Source organism: Hylobates moloch, unplaced genomic scaffold, assembly GCF_009828535.3.
Source record: "Hylobates moloch isolate HMO894 unplaced genomic scaffold, HMol_V3 SCAFFOLD_7, whole genome shotgun sequence".
NCBI lineage: Eukaryota > Metazoa > Chordata > Mammalia > Primates > Hylobatidae > Hylobates > Hylobates moloch.
The window spans coordinates 100169293-100176837 of record NW_026652282.1 but is presented as its reverse complement, the minus strand read 5'-3'; the positions used below and the strand labels follow the sequence as shown (position 1 = coordinate 100176837).

The 7545-nt window shown below is 46.6% G+C and overlaps 1 pseudogene; it reads left to right on the top strand.

Annotated features, from left to right (window-relative positions):
- The first annotated feature begins 958 nt into the window (after positions 1 to 958).
- On the top strand, positions 959 to 2233 carry LOC116811381 (aflatoxin B1 aldehyde reductase member 2-like; annotated as a pseudogene).
- The last annotated feature ends 5312 nt before the right edge of the window (positions 2234 to 7545 follow it).

The window sequence follows — 7545 nt, the reverse complement described above, 5'->3', positions numbered from 1 at the left end:
TATTGAGCAATAAAAAGAATGAAGTTCTGATTCATGCTACAACATAGATGAACCCTGAAAACACTGTGCTAAGTAAAATAAGCCAGTCAAGAAAGATCAGATATTCTTCCATTAATATCAAAGTCCAGAATAGGGAAATCTATAGAGACTGAAAGTGGATTAGTGGTTGCTAAGGGTTAAAGGATAAAGAGGCGATAGCTAAAGGATACACGGTTTCTTTCTGAGGTGATGAAAATGTTCTAAAAATTGACTATGGCAGTGGTTGCACACATCCATGAATATACTAAAAACAATTGAAATGCACACTTTAAATGTGTGAATTGTGTAGTGTGCGAATTATAGCTCAATAAAGCTGTTATTTTTTTTTTAAAAAAAGCAAGTGATAGAATAATACATGTACTATGAGCTCATTTATATAAAAACGAAAACTACATATGCATGCAATATAAACATTTGTGAATGTATGTAAATATATAGAACATGATTTGGAAGGATACCCACCCATCTGTTAGCATTGGTTGCTTTTGGGGACAGAAGTAGGATTGCCTTCTGTAACATCACACTTTCCTGTTTCTCCTCCTACCACCCTGGTTGTTCCTCCAAATTGCTTTGTAGGCATTCTTTCCTCTGCTCATTCCTTTATAATCCACATTTAACTCTTCAGGCTCTCCTTGAAGTGATCATATGATCACATATTTCCCATGGTTTCAACAACGCCAGTCCATATCCTGACTCATTTATTCAACAAATAATCCACTGAGCACCTGCTAAGTACTGTGCTAGTTGCTAGACATTCAGCAGGACTGAGGCAAATAAGATTGCCATGCTCATGAAATTTACATTCTAGTGGTGGTGAAGATATATAATAATAAGCAAACCAATAAATGAACAGACAATTTCAGATAATGTTAAGTGGTAGGGAGAAAATAAAACAGGGTGAGGGGCAGGCGCCATGGCCATGTTGAGCACCGCGTCTCGCACCATGCCCCACGCCGCCATCCACTGCGCAGGTCGCTCCCTGCCACCCGAGGCCTGCATGCTCGCCATGTCCCTTCCACAACCAATGCAGGCCGCCTTGGGCATCCTGGCCCGGCGCGCCATGGCGCTGGGCACCATCGAGATGGGGCGCCACATGGACGCATCCACCAGCGCCACAGCCATGCACGCTTTCCTGGAGCACAGCCACACCGAGCTGGACATGGCCTTCATGTACAGCGATGGCCAGTCCAAAACCATCCTGGGCGGCCTGAGGCTGGGGCTGGGTGGCGGCGACTGCTGAGTGAAATTTGCCACCAAGGCCAACCCTTGGGAGCGAAAATCACTAAAGCCTGACAGTGTCCGGTCCCAGCTAGAGACGTCATTGAAGAGACTGCAGTGTCCCCTGGTGGACCTCTTCTACCTACATGCACCTGACCACAGCACCCCAGTGGAAGAGACCCTGTGTGCTTGCCACCAGCAGCACCAGGAGGGCAAGTTCGTGGAGCTTGGCCTCTCCAACTATGCCGGCTGGTAAGTGGCCGAGATCTGTACCCTCTGCAAGAGCAAAGGCTGGGCCGAGCGCGGTGGCTCATGCCTGTAATCCCAGCACTTTGGGAAGCCAAGGTGGGCAGATCACGAGGTCAGGAAACACGGTGAAACCCCGTTTATGACTAAAAAATACAAAAAAAAAAAAAAAAAAAAAAATTAGCCAGGTGTGGTGGCGAGTGCCTGTAGTCCCCAGCTACTCGTGCCCACTGTATACCAGGGCATGTACAATGCCACCACCTGGCAGGTGGAAATAGAGCTCTTTCCCTGCCTCGGGCACTTTGGACTGAGGTTCTATGCCTACAACCCTCTGGCTGGGGGCCTGCTGACCGGCAAGTAAAAGCATGAGGACAAGGGCAGAAAACAGTCCGGGGGCTACTTCTTTGGGAATAGCTGGGCTGAGACCTACAGGAATTGCTTCTGGAAGGAGCACCACTTCGAGGCCATTGCCCTGATGGAGAAGGCCACGCAGGCCATGTATGGCGCCAGTGCCCCCAGCATGACCTTGGCCACCCTCTGGTGGATGTACCATCACTCACAGCTGCAGGATGCCCACGGAGACATGGTCATCCTGGGCATGTCCAGCCTGGAGAAGCTGGAACAGAACTTGGCAGCGATGGAGGAAGGGCCCATGGAGCCGGCTGTCATGGACACTTTTAATCAAACCTGGCATTTTGTTGCCCATGAATGTCCCAACTACTTCCGCTAGGCCCATCGTGGCTCAGGCTGCCCAAGGCTTTTCTGTCACCTCTTTTATTCTCTCATGCTGACCAGTCTTGGCCTTGAGCTGACTTAACAGGGTCTTTCTGGATCGTCTAGATCCATGTGTTATTTTTCTAGCTTCCTGCCTTGCTCCCTGCTCACTTTACACTGTGAAAGGTGGGGGTGAGTCCCACTTGGGCATTTCCTGTTGAATAAAGCAGGCACTTGACCCAGCCATAGCCCAGGTCAACCCCCTCGCCCCACCAAAAAAAAAGATTAAAAAAAAAAAAACCAGGGTGATATGATGAGATACTGATCAGAGTATGGGGCTCCTTAGTTGGGATGACCAGGGAAAGCCTCTCTGAGGAGCTGACCCTAGAGCTGAGACGTGGATGATGAGAAAGATGGTAAGAGAATATTTTATGCAGGGTGCATAGGCCCTGAAGAGAGAACAAATTATAGCTGGAAGCATCGCAAACAAGTAACATAGTATGGGATAAGATCAGATATTTTGGTAAGGGCTACTATATCTTATTAGGTCAAAGTAAAGAGCTTGAACGTTATACAAAATGTAACTGGAAGCCCCTGGAGGCTTTTGAAACAGGCAGAGTGTCCTAGTCTGTTTTATATTGCTATAACAGAATATCACAGACTAGGTAATTTATAATGAACAGAAATTTATTTGGCTCATGGTACTGGAGGCTGGGAAGTCCAAGAGCATGGAGCCAGCATCTGATGAGAGCCTTCATGCTGCGTCATGCCATAATGAAAGGTGGAAGGACAAGAGAGGGTAAGAGCGAGGGAACAGGAAAAGTCAAACTTGCTTTTATAATGCAGCCACTCTTGCAATAACTAACCCACTCCTGAGATAATGACATTAATCTATTAATAAGGGTAGAGCCCTCATGACCTAATCACTTCTTATTATGTCCCACCTCCCAACACTGCTCTATTGGGAATTAAGTTTTCAACACATGAACTTTAGGGGACATATTCAAACCATGGCATTCTATTCTGGTCCCCAAAATTCATGTCCTCACAATGCAAAATACATTCATTCCATTGCAGTAGCCAGAAAATTCTTAACTTGTTCCAGTGTCAAGTCAAAGATCCAAAGTCCAGTCTTATCAAAAGCAGATATGGGTGGGACTCAAGGAATAATTCACCTTGAGGCAAATTTTCCTCCAGCTGTGAGGAAACAGATTAAAAATTAAACAAGTTATTTATTTACAAAATACAATGCTGGGTGATGTGGTTTGGATATGTGTCCTTGCCCAAATTTCATGTTGAATCGTAAACTCCAGTGTTAGAGGTGGGGCCTGGTAGGAGGTGATTGGACCATGGGGGTGGATCCTTTATGAATGGTGTAGCACCATCCCCTCCATGCTGTTCTCATGATGGTGAGTTCTCATGAAATCTAGTTGTTTAAGTGTGTAGCACCTTCCCTCTCTCTTCCTCCTGCTCCAGCTATGTAAGACATGCCTGCTTCCCCTTCACCTTCTGCCACGATTGAAAGTTTCCTGAGGCCTCCACAGAAGCCGAGCAGATGCCAGCACCATGTTTCCTGCAGAACCTGCAGAATCTGCATACAGCCTGTAGAACCATGAGCCAATTAACCTCTTGTTTATAAATTACCCAGTCTCTGGTATTTCTTTCTTTCTTTCTTTTTCTTTTTCTTTTTTTTTTTGAGACGGAATCTCGCTCTGTTGCCAGGCTGGAGTACCGCGGCGTGATCTCTGCTCACTGCAATCTCTGCCTCCCAGGTTCAAATGATTCCTCTGCCTCAGCCTCCCGAGTAGCTGGGACTACAGGCATGCACCACCACACCTGGCTAATTGTTTGTATTTTAGTAGAGATGGGGTTTCACCATGTTGGCCAGGATGGTCTTGATCTCCTGACCTCATGATCTGCACCCCTTGGCCTCCCAAAGTGCTGGGATTACAGGCGTGAGCCACCGTGCCTGGCCTGGTATTTCTTTATAGCAGTGTAAGAATGGACTAATACAGTGGGACAGACATAGGATAAACATTCCCATTCCAAGAGGGAGAAATAGGCCAGAAGAAAGGAGTCCCAAGTAAGTCCAAAACCCAACAAAGTAAACCACATTAAGTCTTAAAGGTGTAGAATAATCTCCTTTGATTCCATGTCCTGCATCTTGGGCACACCAAGACAGGGGCTGAGCCCCCAAGGCCTCAGGCAGCCCTGCCCCTATCTGTGGCTTTGTTGGGCTCAGCACATGTTTCAGCTGTCTCGGGTTGGAGTCTCATGCCTGCAGCTTTCCCAGGTTGGCACTGCATGCTGGTAGCTCTACGGCTCTGGGGTCCCAGTGGTGGTCCCACTCCCACAGTTCCACTAGGCACTGCCCTAGCGGAGACTCTGCAGGATCCTGCTTTCCACAGCTCCACTAGGCATTGCCCTAGTGGGGGCTCTCTGCAGTGGCTCTGCCTCTGCAACAAGTCTCTGCCTGGGCCCCCAGACTGTCTGATACATCCTTTGAAATCTAGGTAGATGCCACAATGGCCCCACAATTCATGCGCTCAGCGCTTCTGCAGAGTCAGCACCATGTGCATGCTGCCAAGGCTTACACTTGTGCCCTCCAGAGCAGTGGCATGAACTGCACATGGGCTCACTTGAGCCATGGCTGGAGCAGCCAAGGAGCTCTGCACCAAAACATGGGAAGCAGAGTCCTGAGGTGGCCCTGGGCAGTGAATGCTGAGGTCTGGTGGGCAACTTTCTGGAAACCGTGCCCTCAAGGCCCTGCTCTGAATTTGTAATGGGAGGGACAACCTACTCAATGATCTCTGAAATGTCTTTGGGATCTTTGTCCCATTGTTTCGGTGACTAGCAATATCACCCTTCCTATCTCCCTACTGTTTCCCTCACTTCTGCTGCTGCTTGCGATTCATCCTCATTCCCCATCCCAGTTGCCCCCTCCCCTCTCCAGTTCTGTGAATGCAGAGGTCCTGTTGTCATTCATCCACATCCTACCTCCAACCCAGATGACTGGGTGGGGGACACACGCTTTACAACCACAAGTATGAATGGCTACTCCAGAAGAAGAGATTCCTGGCTGTTGCCTGCAGCCATGTCCTATCTTACCACCTGCTACCTGCCCAGCTCTTCAGAGGAAGGGTTCACTCTAACCCTGGCCCAGCTGGCCTGAGATCAGCTAGTTGCTGAAGTGCAGCCTCTTGTGGCCACTATGACTAAAATACGATTTTTTTCTTTATATATATATTTGTATTATCTTTTTAGTTGAGATGGGGTCTTGCTGTGTAGTCCAGGCAGGTCTCAAACTCCTAGCCTCAAGTCATCCTCTCACCTTGGCCTCCTAAAGTGCTGGGATTACAGTTGTGAACCACTGTGCCCAGCTGGTACAACAACTTTGGAAAATAATTTAGCAATATTTTGTAAAGTTGAAAGTAAGCATACTACAGGACCCAACAATTCTAATTCTAGGTATTCATTGGTCTAGGGAAACTTTTTGCACATATGCACTGGGAGACACATAAAAGGATGTACATTGCAGCACAGCTTGCAAAATACAAAAATTGGAAATAAGCTGATGTCCATCAAAAGGATAATATATAAATAATCAGGGTACGTTTACATGATGGAACGATACGAAGTGGTTGAAATGACTTATCATGAATTAGGCTTAGTCTTTCAGTCTGTGTTTTGCTACATATATACCTATCCTCAAACAAAAGATACTCTTGTTTGTGTATTAATTTCTATCCAAGTTGGGAAAAACAGTATCATCCAGTATACATCTGTCTACAACTTGCTTTAAAAAAAAAAATCATTGCTTCTTAATGTATATTGATTTTATTTATTTATTTATTTATTTATTTATTTATTTATTTTGAGACAGGGTCTCACTCTGTCACCCAGGTTGGAGTGCAGTGGCACAATCTCAGCTCACTGCAACCTCCCTCTCCCAGGCTCAAGTGATCCTCCCACCTTACACTCCCAGGTAGCTGGGACTACAGGTGTGTGCCACCATGGCCAGCTATTTTTTTGTATTTTTCGTAGAGATGAGTTTTGCCATGTTGCCCAGACTTTGAATATGACTTTGGAGCTGGTGAAAAGGACTTGGAACCTTTTTAAAAGCCCATGTTAGCACTTCCGGTTTGTTGAGCCAGGGTCTTGCTTTGTTGTCCATGCTGTTGTGCAGTGACATGATCACAGCTCACTGCAGTCTCAATCTCCCAGGCTCAAGCAGTCCTCCCGCCTGAGCTTCCCGAGTAGCTGGGACTACAGGCATGTGCCATCATGCCTGGCTATTTAAATTTTGTTTGTTTGTTTGTTTGTTTTTGTAGAGATGAGGTCTCGCTATGCTGCCCGGGCTGGTCTCTAACTCCTGGGCTCAAGTGATCCTCCTACCTCGGCCTTCCAAAGTGCTGGGATTACAGGAGTGAGCTACCACACCTGGCCAGCACATTCGATATGAAAGAAATTTGACAGGATTCTAGAAGGCAAGCTGGTTATAATCTGTTGTACACACAAGGACAAGTGAGGAAGAAAGGAGACACAGTGCCCAGGGATAGGGGAGCAAAATAAGATGTACTCAGTTATCCATGGTCATGGAGAACAGACATGCCAGGTTATTAAAACCAGCAGATAATCCAAAAGGCACTCTGGAATACAGTATATGTCCTGTCAACACCCGGCCTCTGAACCCCAGTAGATTTATTCCTCTAGTTAACTTTTCCCAGACTGACATTAAAATGAGCATATATTTCCAAGTTGCTTCCAGATGATGGCTGGAGGGAGTGGGCAATAGCATGAAGACTGTGAAGGGTAAGGACAGACTAAAATAATCCATTAGCCACAGAGAATCTCAGTGTGGGTATTTGAGAGTCACGTGTACACGCTCAGTAATGAGGTTCTGCTTGTCAAGGCAACTGAATTGAGCCACCTGACTCTTCTTGGAGGCCCACTCCAAAGGTGTATAGTAAGTTAAGTCAGGAGTCTCAAGCTGAATGCCTCTCAGTCCATAATGCTACCAGTCACATAGCATGTGTGGCCAAAACCAGAGATACTTTGTTGATTCCCAACATTCTTGTGCAGAAGCAACTTTAGTCCACATTATGCTATTTAGCAATGAATTGTAGTAGGGAAAGGAAAGGCAGGGAGGGCTCTGCCCCCATCCCTGTGATATGTGGGCCATAGTTGCTCTGAAAACCCAGCTACAGAATGGGGACAGTAAACAACAAACAGAGTTCTAGTTCAGCCATGAACCATTTTCTTATGGTTATAGCAGAGTGATAATGGAGCAGGGAAAGGACAAGAGTCCAAAACACAGAGTCAGTGCTC